The sequence below is a fragment of the Diospyros lotus genome, chromosome 1, assembly GCF_014633365.1.
Source record: "Diospyros lotus cultivar Yz01 chromosome 1, ASM1463336v1, whole genome shotgun sequence".
Taxonomy (NCBI): Eukaryota; Viridiplantae; Streptophyta; class Magnoliopsida; order Ericales; family Ebenaceae; genus Diospyros; species Diospyros lotus.
Genome location: NC_068338.1, coordinates 51,451,138 through 51,474,850, shown reverse-complemented (window position 1 = coordinate 51,474,850; position 23,713 = coordinate 51,451,138). Strand labels below are relative to the sequence as shown.

General features: G+C 37.3%; 1 pseudogene; it reads right to left on the bottom strand.

The window, feature by feature from the left end:
- Positions 1-2,407: 2,407 nt before the first annotated feature.
- The window catches only part of LOC127794413 (probable carboxylesterase 12), a 37,046-nt pseudogene continuing 15,740 nt past the window's right edge, over positions 2,408-23,713 (bottom strand).

The following is a 23,713-nucleotide window of genomic DNA, read 5'->3' as shown; positions in this document are numbered from 1 at the left end:
GTTAATTGTTTTTTTTTTGTCCAACTCCAAGCGGCACCAACCTACCATCCTCTGGTGACCCTAGGAAATTATGTATGTCCAAATTTATTTCTTTTTGCTCAATTAATTTTGTTCATTGCTGTTAATTATTTCTTTTTTTTTTTTTGTGCAGGAAATTATGTACAAGAAACTACTCTATGCCATAAGTGAGGGATAGGGATCTTACTTGTCATAAGGTTTCCAAAGCTAACCAATCAATTTGTGTATATTTTTATTGAAGAGATTTTGAGTACCTTTTTCTTTTGAATTCTTTTGTTGGATTTTTAAATTGGGAGAAAATGGTGTTTTAGAGGTAGCTTTTAGCTAATGAATGAAGAAATAACGGACTTTGTAGAAGTAATGGTTCACTAAATGTAAGTTACTAGTTAATTTTATATTTAATTTATTTTATTCTTTTACATGTTACTTTTATTCATCTCACATATGTTATATATTTTTAGGTTATCAACGAGGAGATTTTTTTGAGCTAGGCAACATATTGTGAAGTGAACAATGCATTAAATATCTTCACGAGTTTATGTAAAACAATATGTTGTGTGGGAAAAACAATCATTTACATTTTTATAGTTACTTTTGTTGAGACACAAATGAGCATTTGGAGTTACTATTAATCATGTTTGAACTAAATTATGAGATTTTTTATTTTTTATTTTTTATTTTTGTATTTAAAGCTATCCTTATTAGGTTATTCATCTATGCCCATGGAATCAGTTAAGTTGCTTTTGAAATGTTTGTTGAGTGTTAAAATTTCACTTTTGATATCTTGTGCTTATTGGCATGCTTGCAGCCAGCCTTAGCGGCCGGCTTTTGGGGGGGTGGGGTTTTGTGATTTCACCATGAATTTGAATGATATTGATTAGTACGCGTTATATATAAAAAGCAGGAAGTAGGCAAGACAGCTAAAGCATCTGAATTCGTATCTGCATCGATAAATAATTCTTTGACTAGCAGCTGAATTCACAACTCTTATTCATGACAAGGACTCGACACATGTCATTTAAATGAATATTTATGGCAGAATTTACCCAGCAAAGTGTAATTTGATATTCATAAAACCATATGGCAGAATATTTATGCTCTGGAGACAAATGTGCACACCTAACATGTGCATTACAGCTTGGCAAGTTTAGGGTTTTATAACCCAAAAACCAGTTAGATAAAAATTTCATACAATCAGATTAACTGCAAGTATGAGCACTGTGACAGCAAAGTCTAATTCATTCCCTTTTGACCCGCATTGCTCTCCGTTCACTGCAACAAATCTATCTTTTTCTGTCCTTGTATGTTTGCGCCATTACCATTACATTGTTGGCAGTCCCAAGGTTTGGCTGATCATCGTACTCTCTGAAATTCAATTGTCTTTTGTTCCTTTTAGACACTTCTTTCTTGGAACTAGATCATGTAGTATTTTCCTGTTCAAGTCTCTAAACATCGTTTTGAACATCGCATATCTGCTTTGATTAGATTCATTCATCATCTGGGTATCTCACATTTACTTTCTTGAAAGAACTAGTCAAACCATGGTAAAGTCATTTTCTTTCTTGAAATGTGGGCATCCCACATTTTCGTACAATTCCTTTTATAACATAACACTCTTGTTATTATTATTATCATTTTCTAGATTATGATACAAATGACAAGCCAAAAAAAACCAACATTTCCACACAGTTATCAACTACTCTATCACAACTTTTCCAGGTCAGCTTCATTACAGTAAAAGATTTAAAGAATCTGCAAACTACACATGTCAAAGAAAGCACTACAAACTAACAGATGTCCTAGAAAACCATCTCAGGCTAGCCATCTTGCACCAAGATTTAAATGTATGCTTATATAAAATCTAACTACAAATGCAGCAGTAGCAGCAACCTATCAAAGCAAGGTGCTGTTATTTCATCATTCATTAACTAAAAGCTCCCTCAAAAACACCATTTTCTCCCAATTTAAAAACCCAACAAAAAAAAATTCAAAAGAAAAAAGAACTCAAAATCTCTTCAATAAAAATATACACAAATTGATTGGTTAGCTTTGGAAACCCTATGACGAGTCCAAATATCCATGTCCCTCACTTATGGCATATAGTTTCTTGTACATAATTTCCTGTTCAAAAAAAGAAACAATTAACAGCAATGAACAAAATTGATCAAGCAAAAAGAAATAATTTTGGACATACATAATTTCTTAGGGTCACTGGAGGATGGTAGGTTGGTGCCGCCTGGAGTTGGACAAAAAGAAACAATTAACATCAATAAAATACAGATCGAGCAAAGAGGTGAAACAAATTCAAGCAAAGAATTCACTTTCTTCATCCATCATTTTTCGGATGCAGCTTCGATACTGTATTGTTCAGGACAAGCTGAGTATTGCCAAATACATGCCAATCAAAACATCAACAATCAAAGACAATATAAACACCAACAATCAAAGAAACCCAACACAGATCTCGACCATTTACTAACAAAAATCAAGTGAAACAATGTAAAAAAATTCTGTTCAAAGATGCTTGCAAGCAAATTGTTAATACACTCACATTCCGACCAATAACAGAGAGACACCAATGAACAAAATTGCAAACAAATAAGAAGCACAAGCAGAAGCAGCAGATTGGGGCTGTAGGAGCATTTCCAATCAAAAAAACTAAATCAGCATTTACTTGAAGAAGAAAGAAAACAAAGAGACATCACCAGAGGTGGAGACGCGATGAGGACCAACGACGGTAGGAGGAGACACACAGAGGACCGAGGCAGGAAGTGGAGGAGATGCACGCCGGAGAGAGAGACGGTCAAGAGAGAGAGAGAATGAGGAAGAAGCTCTTTGGGCGAGTAAACAAAACATTCGGCGGCCAAAATGGTCATTTTGTTCACCCCCTTTAACGGGGTAACTTTACCCCGTTAGTTTGGGGGTAAAAAGGTCATTTCAGGGGAGTCTCTACCCACCTTGTTTCTCTCTCTCCTCTCTCTCCCCCCCTTCCCTTGCTCTCGCTGTTGACCCTCTTGTCGCCCTCCTCTTATCGCCAATCGCCTAGCCTTGCCACCGCCTAGCGCGAGGCAGAGCCGGCCCTGGCCCAGGCTACCAGGGCTCTAGCCCAGGGCCTACAATTGAGAGGGGCACAAATTTTTTTTAAGCCATGTGTATATGTGTATAAAAAATTAACAAAAAAAACCTTGTCAAAAGAAAATTTTTATTGGTATTTTTATTTTGTAGATACATGTGATGATTATTTTTGCTTCGATTAATTATGGAGGATGAAAGTAGAGGTATCAACAGTTCAGATTGGTCCGGTTCTATATGAATCCAGTAATCGAACCATTTTTAACAGTTGCAAAAAAATAAGAACCGTAACCGAACCATTACATATATAAAACCAAACCATGAACAATCTGTCACACCAGATCGATTTCAGTTCAATTTCGGTTCCATCCAATTAATATTTATCTTCTAAACATTTTCGCAAAATATGAAATTACAAACAAATTTATTAATTAAAATAAACCCATAACTTCATTAATGCTTCAAGTCTTGAAGTAAAAGTAGAACAAAATAACTCATAGACTATCTCATCAAATGAGATTACATTGACCATTTATTATAGCAACAGCGCATAAAAGTTTAAAAATAAAAGAGTTTATGAATCTCGCTAGTTTCCTAAGAAGTGATATTATTTATACATATGTATATATATATATACCAAAAAATTATAATATATATAAGTATAATTTTGATTCCAATTCGGTTCAAACCACAGTTTGAAAAAAAAATCAGTAATCAAACCAAATATATCGGTTCTTAATTTTTTAGAACTAGAACCTAACCATTGAACCATAGAACCAATCCAAAAGGCACGGTTCGGTTCGATTTGGTTTGGTTCACCGGTTTTCGAATATTTTTTGACACCCCTAGATGAAAGGAAGATTGATCAAATCAAGAAATGCTTACGAAGATTTGGGAGGAAGCATGTAGACTCAAATATGTAGTTTTTATTTTTTAATGCAATGTTTACAATGCAAGGTACTCTTTTTTCTTCGTTTGGGGTTTTGTCCTATTGAGTTTTTCCCAAACAAGATTTTAATGAGGCCCCAAATTATTCTTCCTTATCTTTTATAAATTCTTATAATTTTAATAAAATTAATTAAATAATATTTTTTTATTTTTTATTTAATTTAAATAAAGGGCACACTTAAAAAAAATTTGCCCTGGTCCCTAAAACACCCAGGACCGGCTCTGGCGCTAGGTGGTCGACTTGCGAGAGGAGGCGATAACGGAATGAGGTTGGTTGGAGAAGAAGAGGAAAGGGGGAGAAAGGAGAAAAGAGAGAGAGGCTTGGAGAAGAAGAGGGAAGCAGAGAGAGGAGAGGCCGTTAGCTTTTCACGGGGTGAACAAAATCACACTCCACTTGACGTTCACCTCCCTTAATTTGACGGGGGTTATGTTCACCCCCGTTAAAGGGGGTGAACAAAATCGCACTCTGCAAATCTCACTATCTGATTTCCAAATCTTCACGTTCTCTCTCTCTCTGAATCTCATTTTCTCCAAATCTTCACGCTCTCTCTCTGTAAATCTCATTTTCTCCAAATCTTCACGCTCTCTGATTTCCCGACGTTTTCAACACACGCCCACCATTTTGTTGTAGCTTTAGCTTAATCATTCATCAATGGCGGATTCCAAAGATGCTCACATCATCGTTGAAATCCTAGTGGCCGAAGAGACCCAGATCCCCGCCGCCGCAATGCAACACCACCCATTGGCAGAGATTTCCCAATCCGACAGCCATCTCCTGCTTCTAAAGCTCTGGCAGAGGGAAGAGGAGCTCTCTGGCCGACGAATAGGGACCAAGGAGGCAAGAATGGACGCCGTGAGGGGCAAAATATTTTAGCTCTATTGCTTCTTCTTCATCTTCCATGGCTTCTTCTTAACCATTCTCTTCACCTCCTCTCCGAATTCGAATGCCTGCAAGACATGGTGGATTCCTTTTGCTTTGGAAATGTCCTCTTCGATTGCTCTAATCTTTCTGGTTCAGATGAAGCTTTGTAGGTACTGGAAGGTGCAGAGGCAGCTGCAAAGGGAGAAGGCGAATGGCAGGGCAGTAAGCCGGTGCATTCAGGAGCTGAGGATGAAAGGGCGGAGCTTCGATCTGTCGAAGGACCCCCATGGCGGGGGGAGGAGGATGAAGAGTTCGAGCGTGGAGGTTAAGTGGAGGCCTCTCACTTGGTTTTCTCAGGATCTGCTAACTGTTTGTCTTGTTTGCTTTGCAGCTCTGCCCTTCCCAGCATCCAAGCTAGTCCTCTGCGTTTAGTTCTCAAGGGAGTGGTTGATACTTGGCACGGTGTGGCTTGTAACAACAGAGCAGGGAAATTGATCGCTTCTGCTTCCCAGTTCTTAATTCTGAAGTTGCATGTGAAGTGCCAATACTCAATGGAGATTCAGAACTGCCAATACTAATTGGAGATCCGGAGCCTCCTGCAACGGGATGATAGCGCCTCCGGAAGAATTAGACCCAGCTGTTTTTTCCAGCCGAACAGCTGAAGCAGATGTAAGACAAGTCTTTGCTACAGTAAGAGTGAAACTCAATCCATTCCTGAAAAGCTAGTGATTTAAATCCTCCTCCCATTGCTGCTGGTGGAGTTAAGTGAATAATTATGTCATTCCGGTTCATTTCTCCTAGCTTGCTTACTTAGTGCAAAGGGGGGAAATGAACAGTTGAGCCATTTGTACAGAGAACAAGTGTCTCATCTCATTCCTTCCATCTGTTAATTGTGTGTGCATGAACTTAGCCATTTGATTGGTCTGAAGGGTGTAATTATTAAGCCCTGGGCCTGAATTGAAGGCTACATCTGCCTGTTTGTACATAATTTTTGCATTCAAATACAGATTTTTTGCTGCGTCCAAAGAACACTACTGCTCACACATTTCACATATCACCGTGTGTGGGACTCATTTTCCATTTTTAAGTATTTTCCTGATCAACCCCTCAATCTCAATACAAGGAAAATTTAGAGATCTTTACGTGTAGATGCATAAGGTTCATCAAGTGTCAAGACTTAGATTTTTATTTCACAAAGTACAATTAATTAAATTATTTAGACATTAGATTGCCATCTAACAGATTCATTTTGGTGAAACAATTTGTACGTCAAACCAATAACAGATTAAGAAAGCTCAAAAACTCACTTAAAAAAAGCCTACCCAAACAGCCCCTTAGTCTACTAAGGGAGCGTTATCAAGATATGAGGTGAAAAAGTCAAGATATGGGATGCATTCCAGACTTTTATCATTTCCAATATATTTGTTAAGCTTATCTGACCATTTTTAAAAAAATCATTAATGATCTCTTATTTTAATCTTTCAAGATATATTTATCTCTCTTCCTTTTCAAGATAAGCATATCTTGATTTTTATAAATAAAAAAAAATGACATTTGTGTCCTCTAGTACATTTTAAAAAATTTAACAAACAGCTTGATAAAAATTTTGGAATACTTCCCAACTTTATCTTGACCATTACATATCTTGGTCCGAAAACCATTCCAGACTTATCTTGATACTCCTTTATCTTGTTCATTTTAACAAACGCTACCTAGATGAACAGATAGAAATATAGTTACTAGCATCATAAAAACCATGTAACTTTAATTTGTTTAAACTTTTGAAACTTTTCTACGTAAAATTAGGCTTCCATTAGATATGCATACATGGTTTGTATTTAGGGTTTAGGGTTCTTAGTTGATGAAAAAAATAAATGCTTGAATACAACCTTAGCAAGTGGAGTAGAGTCGATTGCTATCAAGAAAAAGCAATGTTTGCCTCCCGTCATCAAAAGCTTAGGCTCTCCTCTCTATCCATTCTTGCGCAAACATCACAGTAAACCAAGCCCCTGTCCTTAAAGATGTCTTCATCACCAACCACATCCAATACTTTGCCACAGCGTAGGCTCAGAAGCCTTGAATCCATCAACGGGTTCACTAGTGGGTCATCCAACAGTTGATTGCCTAAATTAGTACCCCCACAACTCCGACTTCCTAATGGCATCCAACCAAATATGTGCAACATATGAACTAGAAGACACATCCAAGCCAGTCTCGTTCCCTATTAGCATGCTCCCCCAGAAGTATGGATGGAGCAAGGCCATCCCTTTGACCTTGATATTAACACCATCTTCTTGGTGTCGTCATTTCATGAGCAAAATTGTGTGCAATATTGGTGCACTGTCTCCGGCTATATAAACTCTCTCAAAATCAGCCAAGCTGTTTAGCCATGCCTCAGGGCCATGGCCAGAAGCGTGTGAGGCAATCCACTTGAGAGCGAGACATGAATCATCATAGGCAGTGGGGATACGGTATCTGTAGTCAACCGAGAATGCAACAATGCTGGCTTTCTTTATGAATGCTGAAATGTAATTGTCATAAAAGGGAGAAAATGCATTGTTATAGATAAATTATGGATCCGCCATGATAGAAAACAAGGAGGGGAAGTTTTCTAGTAGAATTGACAGACTTGGGGATATAAATCTTGCCAGATATGCCGTCATCCACAATCGTCACATTCTTGGAATTCACATCACCAACACCGGCTCTTTTGCTTCCCGTAGGATGCCCCAGTTAACGCAAGCAAGAAAATCAAAACTTATACAAATGATGAGTTTCTGTTGAAAGCCATTTGCAAGTGTTGAATGATGTTTGGTGAATGATATATTCAATATTTGAAATCCATTATATATAGATAGCAGTTGAGGGCAGAACCTTTGATGAATGGGGATGTCAAATTGTATTGCCATATGGAGTAGCAAACCTGTAGCTACCCAAATAAACATAATGCATGGAGATCAGAAACAGGATGTCAGTCATCTATGCCAACCACAAACTCATCAATAATAGTCATAATGTGTCTTCTGTCTAGTCTGTATTAAGTTCTAGAACCAGCCAGGAAATATACAAAATATGTGTAGTTTGCTATAAATAGAAAAAAAATTGTAACCATAAAAAAATAGAAAAAAAAAGAAGAGTAAAAGTGGATGCATTTCTTTGGTGTCTCATTTTAAAGTTGAATTAGAATATTTGTGCTTGCTCAGGTAGAAACCTAATCTTTGACTTTTTACACCTTATCAGCATTTTCAAGTCCCAAATCCAATTCGCTTGCACCTATCTGTGGCCTGGGGGATATTGACAAGGGACTTGAGAAGATTGTAAGAGGTTTGGGTCCTGCACTTTGCTGATGCAAAGTTGCATGCAGTTGAGGTTTTAAAGGATTAAATTGAGATAGAGAGAACAAGGGGTCGTACTTAAAAATGGAAAATCAGTCCTATGATATATGTCAAAGGTGTGTGCAATGCAATAGTGTTGGAGGCTGCAAAAACTGTAAAAAGGAATAAAAGTGGAAAGGCCACCAGCAGGTTACAATTAAGTCCAAAAGGTCATCAGCAGGTTGAAAGAAGGTTCTAGGGGTCTACAAGCTTAACCATGTGGAGGAAAAATCCTTAAAAATAGCAACCTACTCATCAATGTTAAAAGGGAAGGTGTGCGTGCAAAGTTTCAATTTGAAAAGAAAAAAAATAAAAATGGATGAAGAGCACATTAAGCAATTGAACTTTTTTGTGGGAATTTTAGGCCAAGACACTCACCTGAAACCACTTGCCCCCGTGTCGATCACTCTTCACTCATTCATTCTTTGCCTGAATCCCAGCAGCCCTCTGCAACAAAGGGCCTGGGTTTGTGTAAACAGAATAGGCACCATCTTATTGCCCATTGAAGTTACTGACTCTTTAAGAGTCCAATGCTGTAAATGACTGACATGTTTGCAAATTTTCCCCAGTGGGATGTCTTGTATTAGGAGAACATTGGGTAAAAATGACTTAATTCTTATAGTCTCCTTTCCCTTGAAAATTGAGCAAAATTAAACATTGATAAAAAAATTTCATCACATTTAGTCCCAATAATGTCGACACATTTTCTCTCTGGACTTTATAATTAAAATTAACCAATAAAAGATGTTTTGGCCCTCACACCCCATGTTGGGACGAATTTATTGACATAATTTACAAACTTTGATACTTATATTCAATCTGAATTTTTTCGGATTTTGAGTTTATATAAAACCCAAGTAACTTGACCCAAATATGCATATATTGAAAAAATATATTTTACATTCCAAACACATGTGCGTATTTAAATGAGTAATTTTCCATGGTTTAAAAGGTATATTTGAAATCATGAAAAATTTAAAATTCTACAAGAAAAAAACATAAAAGTTTAGAGAGAAAAATATGCTTATGACATTTCATTGAATTGTAAAAATACAATTTCATAAATTATTGACTAATTAACAAAAAAATAATACGTATTTTAAGAATTATAAATATTTTGTTATACATAAAAAGTGTTTATAGAATTAGAAAAATTATTGGTAAATCTATAAATATTTTATAAAATTATAATTTTTAATTTTTAAAAAATTAGAATCACTTAAATTTTTGAAATATTGATAATTTAGGAATTTATAAAGAATTATTACTAATTTTATAAAAAATATTTATAATTTTACAAGTGTAAAATTTAATAACATTATCAAATTAATTGAGCAGATAAAATATATATATACATACATATATGTATGCACGTAAATCAAATCCAGTTTCAGCTATATATACACATATATCCGGCACCAAGCTCTGTGTGTGTGAGTGTTCTTGGCTTGACATGCAACAAGCAATTATATTGCCTAAGATGTCGTTGGAGCACAGGTTTCACCCCACCGATGGAGAATTAGTGTTTGGTTATCTTCTCAGAAAGGTGACTCAAAATCAGCTGCCCACGGAGTCTATTTTGATCCAAGAACGCAACCTCTAAGACGAGATGGAATTGTTTGAGATTTTCACCACAACCAAGGATGACACCAAGCTCTACTTCTTCACCCACCTCAAGAAGAAGACCAAGAAGGGTTTGCACATCGACCAGACAATGGGAAAAGGAACCTGGCGAGGAGTTGACAAGGGCATGGATATCTTCGACAATCAAGGCAAACTGGTCGGGCAAGTCAAAAGCTTGGTTTACGAGAATAAAGACAACGCTGAGAGTGGTGCTTGGAACAAGAAGGAGTTTAGTCTTGGCGGTGTCTCGTTGCAACACCAGATCAAAGCTTGCTTTCTCTCTCTCTTCTCTCTCTGTCTATCTATATATATATTATATATACGATTCAAATGTTCATTGTTTTGATAGCTTTTTTGATCTTTTACGGTTGAAGAACTAGGTCCTATGCATGATCAAAATGAAATCGAGAGACCCAAATGCAAACCAATGCAGACTGCAAATTGAAGAAGATGTTCCCTATTATCCATACGCGTATGTCTCTCTCTCTCTCTCTCCCTCACTCAAGACCAAGATTCATCGCCAAAACCAGTACTGCTGGGATAAGCATGGTGGCGGCCACAATTGTAATTTTCTGTTTGCTTGGTATTCATATATAGATATATATAATATTACATTTTTAAGAAAATATATTTTAAATGTATTTTATCTAACTAGAAAATATATTTATTATATATTTTCAGTTTTATATCCATCAAATATTTATCAATATATAGTTTTAGATGTATACATATGAAGAAAAAAATATTAGTTATGTTTTTGATGTTATGAGTTAAAATGTTATCAATATAATTAAGAAATAAATCTAGTTTTAGATGTATACATATGAAGAAAAAATTATTAATTATGTTTTAGAAGTTATGAGTTAAAATGTTGTTAATATAATTATTTTTTATTTTTTACAAACAAGATATATAAATAATATATTAATATAGTATTCTAACAGATTATCTATCATGGTTCAGTAACTGGTTGTGCCACTGCACGAGGGTTAGGTTTCAACCGAGCCGTCAAGAACTAGTCTCTGGTTACCTTCTCAACAAGGTGACACAAAATCCATTGCCGATGGAGTTTGTAATGGTCGATCGCAGCCTCTACAGCGAGACAAAATTGTTTGGCATCTTTGCCACAACCCAGAACAGTAACAATCTCTACTTCTTCATCCAATTCAAGAAAAAGAGTCGTAATGGCTTGTGAATCAATCGAATTGTCGGCAATGGAACCTAGAAAGCTATAAAACAAGGGCGATGATATATTTGATGGTAGAAAAAAGCTTATCGGACGAGTATGAAGGTTGATCTATGAGAACATGACTCATCCAGATCAAGATAACTTTTGGACCATGAAAGAATACAGCCTTCATGGCGATTCACTACAGTATCAAATCGTGGTATATATAAACCCTAATTAATCTTAATCCCCCCCCCCCCTCTTTCTCTCTCTCATATATATATATATATATATATATTATTGAATTTCATTCTCTTATTCTTTTAATCTCTTACAAAGATTATGTTCTATGCATGATCAAGAGGAAAACAAGCAATCCGAGCCCAAAGCGACACATACTAATGGAAAATGAAGATTTTCATGACAAGCACCACGATTACATGCAAAACAAAAATGATAAGATTAATGCTAACGAATACGAGCTCTTAGTACATGATTGCATGAACTATAACAGAAGAATAGCAATGGCACTGCCAGGGAGCTATTTCGAGGACATTAATAATACAGCAGCAGCAATAGCAACCCCGCAAGAAAATGGTATTGGAACCATGTATGAGAACCCGTAGTCGCTATCTCTCAACAACGAGTCATTGCTAGATGAAGCTTTCATGTTCTTCGAAGATTTTGCGACTAGACGGTTTGGTTCTTACGATGATCTATTGAACATAAATAATGAAGCAACAGTAGCCCCGCAACATGACGGAATTGGAACCATGTATGAGAACCCATCGCCGTTATCTCTCGACGATGAGTCATTGCATAATGAAGCTCCCATGTTCTTCAGAGATTTCACTGCCGGACAGTTTGCCCCTTATGATAATCTATTCAACATTAATAATGTAGTAGTAGCAGCCCCACAACAACAGGGTATTGGAACCATGAATGAGAACCCACATGGAGAACATGATCGTAGAAGCCCCAAGATGAAGAAGAATTAATTAGAATAGATACTTAGATTTGATCTATATGTTTTTAATGTTACGCTACAATTGATTGTAATTCTACAACTTTCGATGATCGTAGAATTAAAAATTATATGATATTGTCATAAGATTTTTAGACAACTTTGAATAGTATAATAATTATTAATGTATCCAATGAGAGGAGTTTAATTAAATTATAAATAAATATATTAAAAGTACATAATTTTGTATGTTATTAATGTTAAGTCACAAGATAATCAAAGCAACAAGGTCTCTACCAAGATAAACTTGAATTGTGAAGTTGAAGTATATTTTTTCACCCACCACTTCTCTCTCTCTCCCCCTTCTAGCGAATTCTCATGCGCCGCCCCGACATTGCCATCTACAACGCCCTCATGTCTGAGCTAGCCCAGGCAGGCTCTTGTTTTTGAGTTTTTCAATCGGTTGTAGCAATTGGGTCTGAGACCGCACATCTACATAATGTGCACTTTGATCAGAGGCTGTGATGGTTTAGAGCAGAATGAGATTGTGCGTGGAGTTTTCGATCAAGATGGGGTTGAAATTAAATTAAGCAAAATTAAACATTCATAAATTTATTATTGGTTAACTTTAATTGTGAAGTGGGGAGAGTAAATGTCAATTAATATTAATGTGATAAGAAAAATTTATGAATGTTTAATTTTCCTCAATTTAATTTCAACCCCATCTTGATCGAAAACTCCATGCGCAATCTCATTCTGCTCCAAACCATCATAGCCTCTGATTAAAGCGCACATCGTGTAGACGTCCAATCTCAGACCTAATTGCCGCAATCGATTGAAGAGCTCAAAAACAAAAGCCCGCCCGAGCTGGCTCAGACATGAGGGCATTGTAGACGGCGATGTCGGGGCGACGCATGAGAAGTCGCTGGAAGGAAGAGAGAGAGAAGTGGTGTGTGAAAAAATATACTTCAACTTCACAATTCAAGTTTATCTTGGTAGAGACCTTGTTGCCTTGATTATCTTGTGACTTAACATTAATAACATACAGAATTATGTACTTTTTGTTAAAGATTGTTTAGAGTTAGTGATAGGTTTATATGCAGTTAAGGGTTAGTTGATAGGTGAGTGGCTCTCTTGTAATATTAATTATTAGTGGGGGACAAAACCAGTAATATTATAATTAGCCCTAGAAAACATCACCTTATTTTCTATAAATAGGGGGGCTGAGGGATAGAGTACCGTATGTTCTCTTTTGATTTTGCGAGAGCCTAGAGAGTGAGAAAGCTGTAGTCTTGTACACTTTTGGGAAGGCTTGTATTGTGAGAGAGAGAAGAAATAAGTTTTGTACTGTTTTTATCAATAAAGAAGGTTGCGCTCGGTGGTGGTTTCAAGGCTAGATGTAGTGCCAATTCAATTGGCATGAACCAGGATAAAATTATGTCTTCTTTATGTGGTTTGATGTTTCTTTCTTGTTCTGTTTTTGTTTAAATTCTGTTCTTTATTATCTATTTGCTTTGTGGTGTGTTGGTCAGTGAGTTAAGAGTGATTGAGAGTGTGATCAGGATGTGTTTAACTAGTTTCTTGAGAGGAATAAAGGCTGTCAATGCTCCCAATTATAACAAATTGGTATCAAAGCCGGGTCTTTTCATCAAGAATTTAGAATTTCATCACATACCCACATGAATGGCTTCTATAGCCTCTGCCGCATGGTATGATGTTGAGAAATTTGATGGCCAAAACGATTTTGGCCTATGGAAAATGAAGATGAGAGCTCTTTTGGGAAATCTTGGACTGGAGGATACCCTAGAGGCTGAAAAGCCTATGCTCGAAACCCTAACTGAAGTCCAGAAAAAGGAAATTAGGGAAAGGAGGAAAGAAACCAACAAAAGAGCCTTTAACACCCTTATTCTAAGCCTAGGAGACAAAGTCTTGCGAGAGGTGTCAAAGATGACAATCGCATAAGAGCTTTGGAATAGGTTAGATGCCATTTATATGACTAAAACCCTCTCCAACCGACTGTTCTTGAAAACAAAATTTTTTTCCTTCAAGATGAGCGAAAATCAAAGGTTGCAAGATCATGGACAATTTTAATAAACTGTGTTTGGATCTTGAGAATATAAATATTAAGTATGAAAATGAGGATAAGGCCTTAGTCTTATTGCACTCTCTTCCTAAGTCCTATGACACCTTTGTGGATATCTTGAAACATGGAAGAGATAAGCTGACCCTAGATGATGTGATAGGAGCTTTGAATTCCAAGGATTTGCAGAACAAAGTAGAGTCCCTGAAATCTACCATAGAAGCTTTGGCAGTGAACTCTAGAACAGAAAAAAGAGACCCTAGGTTTAAAGGTAGGTCTCGGTCTAAGTCTAAGAGTGGCAAGAAAGTGATTAAATGCTTTCATTGCCATGAAGAATGGCATATGAAGAAGGATTGCCCAAATAGAAATAAAGAATCCCAAGAGAAAACCAGCCCCGAATGTTCAAACACCATTTGTGGTTTTGGCTATGAGAGTGCAAATGTCCTATAGTTTTTATAGGTATGCAGGAAAAATAGCATGGGTCCTAGGTTTAGGGTGTACTTCTCATAGGAAATGGGTATTTACCCATATAGACATGGTGGAGGGGGAAATGGTTTGTCTAGGCAACAAATTAAGGTCAAGGGAATTGGAGATGGGAGAAATTATGATGCATGGTGGAGCTGTTTTAGATTATTAGAAACTGAAAAATATGTCCCTGTTATTAATAGAAAGCTTAATGTCCTTGGGAATAATTAGATAGTGAGAATTGGAGTCCTAAGAGTTGCTAGGATCTCTTAGAGAGATGGAAGCAACCCTCAAGAATAGAGGTTATGTGGTGCATGCTTGCAGGTTCTGTGGATAAGCTGCAGCCACTAAGGATAGCCCATGATAAGTTAGGTTAGGGCATTTCTTGAGGATAGCTCACAATGGTGAGCAAGGACTAGGAAAGGTATCTAAGGCTACGGATATTAGGGAAGGGGAAAATTTGCAGGTGTATAGGAATAATGGCCATGTAGTTTTGTCTAGATCTCCAAATGTAGAAGTCTCCAAAATAAGTAAATCCCATTAGAAATCAGTTTCTAGGATGTTTTGGGAACCTATCTAGGCCTTGTCTCATGGTGGAGCTACGCAAAGTGTACCTAGTGGAGATGGTGTGTCCCTAAGGAATTCCCAAGTGTCTATGAGCTTGCTGGAAATTGCTTCTGGTGTGAAGGGTTAGGTGTTGTAAAGTTGTGTAATAGGTATGCCTAGGTCTTACAAAAGCTAGGGTTCTACCTATGAGGGAAAAGTCTAATAATAGGACATGGAATTAGTTGATTCCAAGGCCAAGGGATGGAATCTGGAATGTTGTGTAAAGAAGAACAGCAAGGAGAATTCTTTGGGAATGCCCAAAACTAGTCTACGAACCAGGGTATAGCAATAGGGAAATCTGGAAAAAAATTTGTCATATTCATTGTGTAAGCTTGGGCTGGATTGTGAGAGAGAGGAAGCTAGTGTTTAAGATAGCTTTGGCTCTTGCAGTGAGGGTCCTTGTGAACAGTGAGGGAAAATGGTGTGTGTAAGTGTTATCTTGTATGGTGTAGCCATTGTTGATCAAAGTCCAGACTAAGCAAGGAAAGGGAAATAGAATCATCAAGCTGATAATGAGCAAGGGAGTAGAAGGTTTAGAGTGTTGCCTCGGATGGGCAGTGATAGAACCATAAGTAAGTTACCAATGAGGTATGGAATGTTGGGTTTAAAGGATGCTTAGGCTCAGGTTTGAGTGCTAAGGAATAGGCTGAAAAATGGAACCTTCTGTATAAGAAGAGGTGATGCACTCTTGTCCAAATGAATGGCATGGAGCCATGAAAATTTGGGGAGAATTTTGGACTTAGGTGGAAGATCCCTTAGGATAAATGGGTGGAGTGCTGTGAAGTGTCTATTTGAGAATTAAGGAAGGTGCTGGAAATGGGGAAAAGTCTAGGAAAAAGGCTAGACAAATGGCCATGGGTTAAAGCAGCACATGAAGGCTTACTTTGGATCGAATAGGTATTACGAACAGCCAATTATCCATGTGAAAACTGAGGGAAAAGTGATCTTATAGTGTAGCCAAGGGATAAGAGGCTAGAGGGATTGGTAAGCAAGGATTGGTTGCATAGAAGGTCTCTCAAGGTGTGATTGTAATTCCCTAGGTAAGATATAAGATTGTGATAGTCAAGGGGTAAATTGAGTGCATGGGATAGCTGTGTCAATTTCAATGGTATGCCTAAGAAAAGTAAGGCAGCTTCATCGATAGTTATCCAATGGGAATCTCAAGGTGTAGCTGAGGTGGTAGTTCAGTGTTTGAGATTGTTGGAAGAAGGAGAAGCTGGTAAGATAAAGCATAGAGGTTCGAATAGGAATAGGACAGCTTATGGCAGCCTAGGTTACCCTAATCTTAAGCATATCTTGGTAGACTGGTAGGAAGTCAAAAAGAGATGAGCAGTCCTTTTAAGTTTGAAACAAACATTAGAAGAAGAACAGTGGTAAAGCTTAAAGACCGGTTCTAGGAGCTAGGAGTAAGTCTAACAGTGTTAGGACCAATTCGGGTAAGGTGCATTGTTGGTGTGATGCTGTGTAAGGTTTGGAACCTTTGGGATTAATGAATAACATTGAATATCGATTTGGTTTATGGTGGAGTGTACTTAGACACTATGGAGAAACCAATCACATTGGTGTTAGGAATGTATCCATTAGGAAAACCCCTTGAGGAGGTAGATAAATCCTAATTAGAGTTGCATGTATAGGATATGCAGCTGGAAGTATTGTCCTAGGCGATCCATTGGTGAAATTTACAGCATTGTTTTTTATTTTCTTAATGTTTGTTGATTGATGTTGATGATCAGGTTATCATGTGGAAAACCAAAGGAAGAGCAAGCGAAAGGTTTTGATGGATGAAGATGGAAGGTATCACACTCAAGACAATGGTGGAGATTTGTTAAAGATTGTCTAGAGTTAGTGATAGGTTTATATGCGGTTAAGGGTTAGTTGACAGGCGGGTGGCTCTCTTGTAATATTAATTATTAGTGGGGGGCAAAACTAGTAATATCATAACCGGCCCTAGAAAATATCACCCTATTTTCTATAAATAGGGCAAGGGGGCTGAGGGATAGAGTACCGCATGTTCTCTTCTGATTTTGCGAGAGCCTAGAGAGTGAGAAAGTTGTAGTCTTGTGCACTTTTAGGAAGGCTTGTATTGTGAGAGAGAGAAGAGGGAAGTCTTGTACTGTTTTCATTAATAAAGAAGGTTGCGCTCGGTGGTGGTTTCAAAGCTAGATGTAGTGCCAATTCAATTGGCATGAACTAGGATAAAATTATGTCTTCTTATGTGGTTTGATGTTTCTTTCTTGTTCTGTTCTTGTTTAAATTCTGTTCTTTATTATCTGTTTGCTTTGTGGTGTGTTGGCTAGTGAGTTGAGAGTGATTGAGTGTGTGATCGGGAGGTGTTTGACTGGTTTTTTGAGAGGAATAAAGGCTGTCAGTGCTCCCAATTATAACACTTTTAATATATTTATTTATAATTTAACGAAAAATTAAACTCCTCTCAATGGATACATTAATAATTATTATACTATTCAAAGCTGTATAAAAATCTTATGACAATTAGTGTTCTAAAACGCAGCAAAGGCGGCCACCAAGGCGCCGCCCAAGCGCTGGGTGACCCTTGGCCACCTAGGTCGGGCGCGGCCTAGGCCACCTACCTATCTGGGTCGCGAGTGGCCTGGCCGTTGCAATTTGTAAGAGCCGTGTAGAGATGGTGGACGAAGTGTCCTCGCCTCTGAAGCTCAAGAACACGCCATAACTATCGCTGCTTTGAGAAGCGGAAGAGGAGGAGGCGAGCTTTTTGCCTCTTGTAGTAGTAGTCATTGAACAGAGGGAGCAGAGAAGAATGGCTCTATAGGAGAAATTTAGGGGAGAAAAATTTCTGAAGTAGATGGAAGTATGGAACTCGTCTGGAAGACGAGAGAAATTTAGGAGGGGGCGGGGCAGAGAGAGAGACCAAAGACCAAAGCAAACCAAAGCAGTGGTCCAAAAGCACATGTTAAATGGGCAATAGCTAGAAACTTGGGAGAAATTTGTGGGGAAAAAAGTCAAGAAAAGTACAGTACATGGGTTAAATTATTGTTAATACAATAATTTAATTCGTGTGTGATTTACTATCAGATGAAAGCACAAAATAATGCAAGGAAGCAACAAATGTTAAAAATAATGCAGGTTTATGTGCTGAAAATAGCAATTTTTCTAGGCCCCGCCTAGCCGCTAGGCCCCAATCAAGCGCCTGACTAAAGTCTAGCGCCTTTTAGAACACTGATAACAATATCATATAATTTCTAAATCTACAATCATCGAAAGTTGTAGAATTACAATCAATTGTAACGTAACATTAAAAACATATAGATAAAATCTAAATATCAATTCTAATTAATTCTTCTTCATCTTGGGGCTTCTACGATCATGTTCTCCATGCAAGTTACCATGCGGGTTCTCATTCATGGTTCCAATACCCTGTTGTTGTGGGGCTGCTACTGCTACATTATTAATGTTGAATAGATTATCATAAGGAGCAAACCGTCTAGTAGCAAAATCTCTGAAGACCATGGAAGCTTCATCATGCAATGACTCATCGTCAAGAGATAACGACGGCGGGTTCTCATACATGGTTCCAATTCCCCTTGTTGCAGGGCTGCTGCTGCTTCATTATTAATGTTCAACAGATCATCATCAGAACCAAACCGTCAAGTCACAAAATCTTCGAAGAACATGAAAGCTTCATCTAGCAATGACTCGTCGTTGAGAGATAGCAACTACGGGTTCTCATACATGGTTCCAATACCCTTTTCTTGCGGGGTTGCTGCTGCATTATTAATGTCCTCAAAACAGCTCCCTGGCAGTGCCATTGCTATTCTTCCATTATTGTTCATGCAATCATGTACTGAGAGCTCATCTTCTCCAGCATTAATCTCATCATCTTTGTTTTGCAAACAATCACGGTGCTTGTCATGAAAATCTTCATTTTCCATCAGTCTACAACACTTTGGGCTCGAATTGCTTGTTTTCCTCTTGATCATGCACAAAACATAATGTTTGAGTTGTAAACAATTAAAAAAATAAGAGAATGAAATTCACTAATATATGTATATATATATAGAGAGAGAGAGAGAGAAGGAGGGAGGGATTAAGATTAATTAGGGTTTATATACACCACGATTTGATGTTGTAGTGTATCGCCATGAAGGCTGTATTCTTTCATGGTCCAAACATTATCTTGATCTAAACGAGTTTGTTCTCATAGATCAACCTTCGTACTCGTCCGATAAGCCTTTTTTTGTCATCGAATATATCCTCACCCTTGTTTATAGCTCTCCAAGTTTCATTACCGACAGTTCGATTGATTCACGAGCCATTAGGACTTTTTTTCTTGAGCTGGGTGAAGAAGTAGAGATTGTTACCGTTCTGGGTTGTGGCAAAGATGTCAAACAATTATGTCTCGCTGTAGAGGTTGCGATCGACCATTATAGACTTTACCAACAATGGATTTTGCGTCACCTTGTTGAGAAAGTAACCGGAGGCTAGTTCTTGACAACTCGGTCAAAACCTAACCCCCGTGCAGTGGCATAACCAATTACTGAACCATGATAGATAATCTATTAGAATACTATATTAATATATTATTTATATATTTTCTTTGTAAAAAAATAAAAAATAATTATATTAACAATATTTTAACTCATAACTTCTAAAACATAATTAATAATTTTTTCTTCATATGTATACATCTAAAACTATATATTGATAAACAATTGATGGATATAAAACTGAAAATATATAATAAATATATTTTCTAGTTAGATAAAATACATTTAAAATATATTTTCTTAAAAATATAATATTATATATATGAACACCAAGCAAACAGAAAATTACAATTATGGCCGCCACCATGCTTATCCCACCAGTATTGGTTTTGGCGATGAACCTCGCTCTAGAGAGAGAAAGAGACGTGCACGTATGGATAATGGGGAACATCGTCAATTTGTAGTCTGCATCGAGAGTATCTCAATTTCCTTTTGATCACGCATAGAACCCATTTCTTCGACTGTAAAAGATCAAGAAAGCTATCAAAACAATGAACATTTGAATCGTATATATAATATATATAGATAGACAGAGAGAGAGAGAGAGAGCAAGCTTTGATCCGATGCTACAGCGAGACACCGCCAAGACTAAACCCCTTCATGTTCCAAGCACCGCTCTCAGCACCGTTTTTATTCTTGTAAACCAAGCTTTTGACTTACCCGACCAGTTTGACTTGATCGTCGAAGATATCCATGCCCTTGTCAACTCCTCGCCAGGTTCCTTTCCCAACTGTCCGATCGATGCGCGAGCCCTTCTCGATCTTCTTCTTAAGGTGGGTGAAGAAGTAGAGCTTGGTGTCATCCTCAGCTATGGCGAAAATCTCAGACAATTCCATCTCGTCGTAGAGGTTGTGTTCGTGGATCAAAATAGACTCAGCGAGCAATGGATTCTGAGTCACCTTTTCGAGAAGATAACCGGACACTAATTCTCCATCAGTGGGGTGAAACCCATACCCCAATAGCATCTTCGACAATATAATTGTTTACTGCATGTCAAGCCAAGAACAGAGAGAGAGAGAGAGGAAAGAGCTTGTTGTTGGATATATATATTTATGCACGTAAATCAAATACAATTCTCACTACATATACAGATATATATACGGCAACAAGCGCTCTCTCTCTCTCTGTTCTTGGCTTGACATGCAACTAGCAATTATATTGTCGAAGATGTTGTTGGGGTACGGGTTTCACCCCACCAATGGAGAATTAGTGTTCGGTTATCTTCTTGGCAAGGTGACTCAGAATCTATTGTCGACGAAGTCAATTTTGATCCAAGAACGCAACCTCTACGACGAGATTGAATTATTTGATATTTTCGCCACAGCCGAGGATGACACCAAGCTCTACTTCTTCACCCACCTCAAGAAGAAGACCGAGAAAAGCTCGCGCATCAACCGGACGGTGGGGAAAGGAACCTGGCGAGGAGTTGACAGGGGCATGGATATCTTCGACAATCAAAGCAAACTGATCGGGCAAGTCAAAAGCTTGGTTTACGAGAATAAAGACAGCACTAAAAATGGTGCTTGGAACATGAAGGAGTTTAGTCTTGGTGGCGTCTTGCTGCAGCATCATATCAAAGTTCGCTCTATGTGTGTGTGTGTGTATACACGATTCAAATGTTCATTGTCTTGATAACTTTTTTGATCTTTTGCAGTTGAAGAACTGTGTTCGATGCGTGATTAAAAGAAAATTGAGAGACCCAAACGCAAACCAATGCAGACTACAAATTGAAGATGTTCCCCATTATCCATATGCATATGTCTCTCTCTCTTTTTCCTCTCTCTAGGGCGAGGTTCATTGCCAAAGCCTGCTATAATTTTCTATAATTGGAATAAGCATGGCGACGACCCTATAATTTTCTGTTTGTTTCGTGTTCATATATATATATATATACATATATATATTATATTTTTAAGAAAATATATTTTAAATGTATTTTATCTAACTAGAAAATATATTTATTATATATTTTCATTTTTATATACGTAAAATATTTATCAATATCTAGAAAGGTAAATCTTTGTAATTAAGAAATAAATCTAGTTTTAGATGTATAAATATGAAGAAAAAATTACTAATTATGTTTTAAAAATTAATTGTGTTTTAGAAGTTATGAGTTAAAATGTTGTTAATATAATTAATTTTTATTTTTAACAAATAAGATGTATAAATAATATATTAAGAAAATATTAATATAGTATTCTAACCCATTATTTATTCATGGTTCAATAACTGGTTGTGTTATTGCACGAGAGTTAGATTTCGATCGAGCTATCAAGAACTAGTCTCTAGTTACCTTCTTAATAAGGTGACACGAAATCCGCTGCTGATGGGGTCTATAATCGTCGATCACAACCTCTACAGTGAGTCAGAATTGTTCGACATCTTTGTCACGGCCCCGAATGGTGACAATCTCTAATTCTTCACCCAACTCAAGAAAAAGAGTCACAAGGGCTCGCAAATCAATCGAACTATTGGCAATGGAAGCTAGAGAGCTACAGAAAAGGGCAAGGATATATTCAATGGCAGAAGAAGGCTCATCGAACGAGTAAGAAGGTTGATCTATGAGAACAAAACTCATCCAGATTAAGACAACGTTTGGACCATGAAAGAATACAGCTTTCACGGCGATTTACTACAACATCAAATCGTGGTATATAAAACTCTAATCTTAATCCCCCCCCCCTCTCTCTCTCTCTCTCTATATATATATATATAATATATTTATATATGTTATTGAATTTCATTCTCTCATTGTTTTGATCATTTGCAACTCAAAGACTATGTTCTATGCATGATCAAGAGGAAAACAAACTGCAATTTGGGTCCAAAGCGGCGCAGACTGATGAAAAATGAAGATTTTCATGACGAGCAGGGCAATTTCTTATAGAACAAAGATGATGAGATTAATGCTGGAGAAGATGAACTCCCAATAGATGATCCATGAATTGTATCATCTATTTCAAGGACATTAATTGATCCCATGGATAAGGCAACCTTGTTAGTTATGCTTTGTAATGGAGATAATATCTTCAAATGCAGCTATGGATAAAATTCTGAAAGTAAGGTAGTCTACCTCACCCGTTGTAGTCTAATGTGAATGTGTACTACTTTCCGCTCCAACCTTTTTTGTCTCTCATCCTTATCATGTGTCTTTTTTGTCTCTCACCCTTATCATGTGTCTAAAGAAATGCAATTTTAAATATGCATCAAAATAGAATTTATGATAAAACAAAAGTACAACGGAAGCTCCTTTGGAACACAATTCCGAAAGCTGAAAGCTCAATCAAGAACTATACTTCACACAAATATTACAGCAGTCAATTATTGTGAGTGAATTCTTTGACATGAAACTCGCTGTGGATTCTTAATTAGAGGCTTTCTTATCACAATTTATCTAAGATGCTAATCATTAAGCAAAAAGTTTCTAACAATACACCCTGGATTCATGGAGAAGGTCATGAGGGCTGAGTTGTGCTGAATCCTCGGAACTGTAAGATCAAGTTTAAGACTGCCCGAAAGGGTACTCCGATGCTTAAGTCCGTAGTAAATGATCAAAATGGACAAATTGACAAAGAAGAAAGTAGAAGATGAAAGTGAACGAGTGTTGAGATACCGAGGTTGAGAGTTCAAGTTTTTCATTCCAAGTTTTCAGCTTGCCTTTGCACGCTCAGAGTGGTCCCTTTAATAGATTCTTGGTTATCTCAATGTCTAGAATTGTGGAGCACTTAGCTGAATGTGGTTAGCGGGATCCCCCTTTGCGACTCGTGGTGGGGGTAGGGGTTGAGTGTAGGGTGGAATCCGTTGAGGAATATCCTCCCGTTGTTTACTGCACTACCATGTTAGCTAATGACTGGGACGTGAACCTTGGCCATATGTCTGGCCTCTAAGTGATGTGGATGTCCAATATCATCGGTATGATTACCATGAGAGTTGGGGGAAATGAGGATCTATAACTACAAATAAAGAACTTCTACAAGATGAACTAAAGATAGGAAGATGCTTTCCAT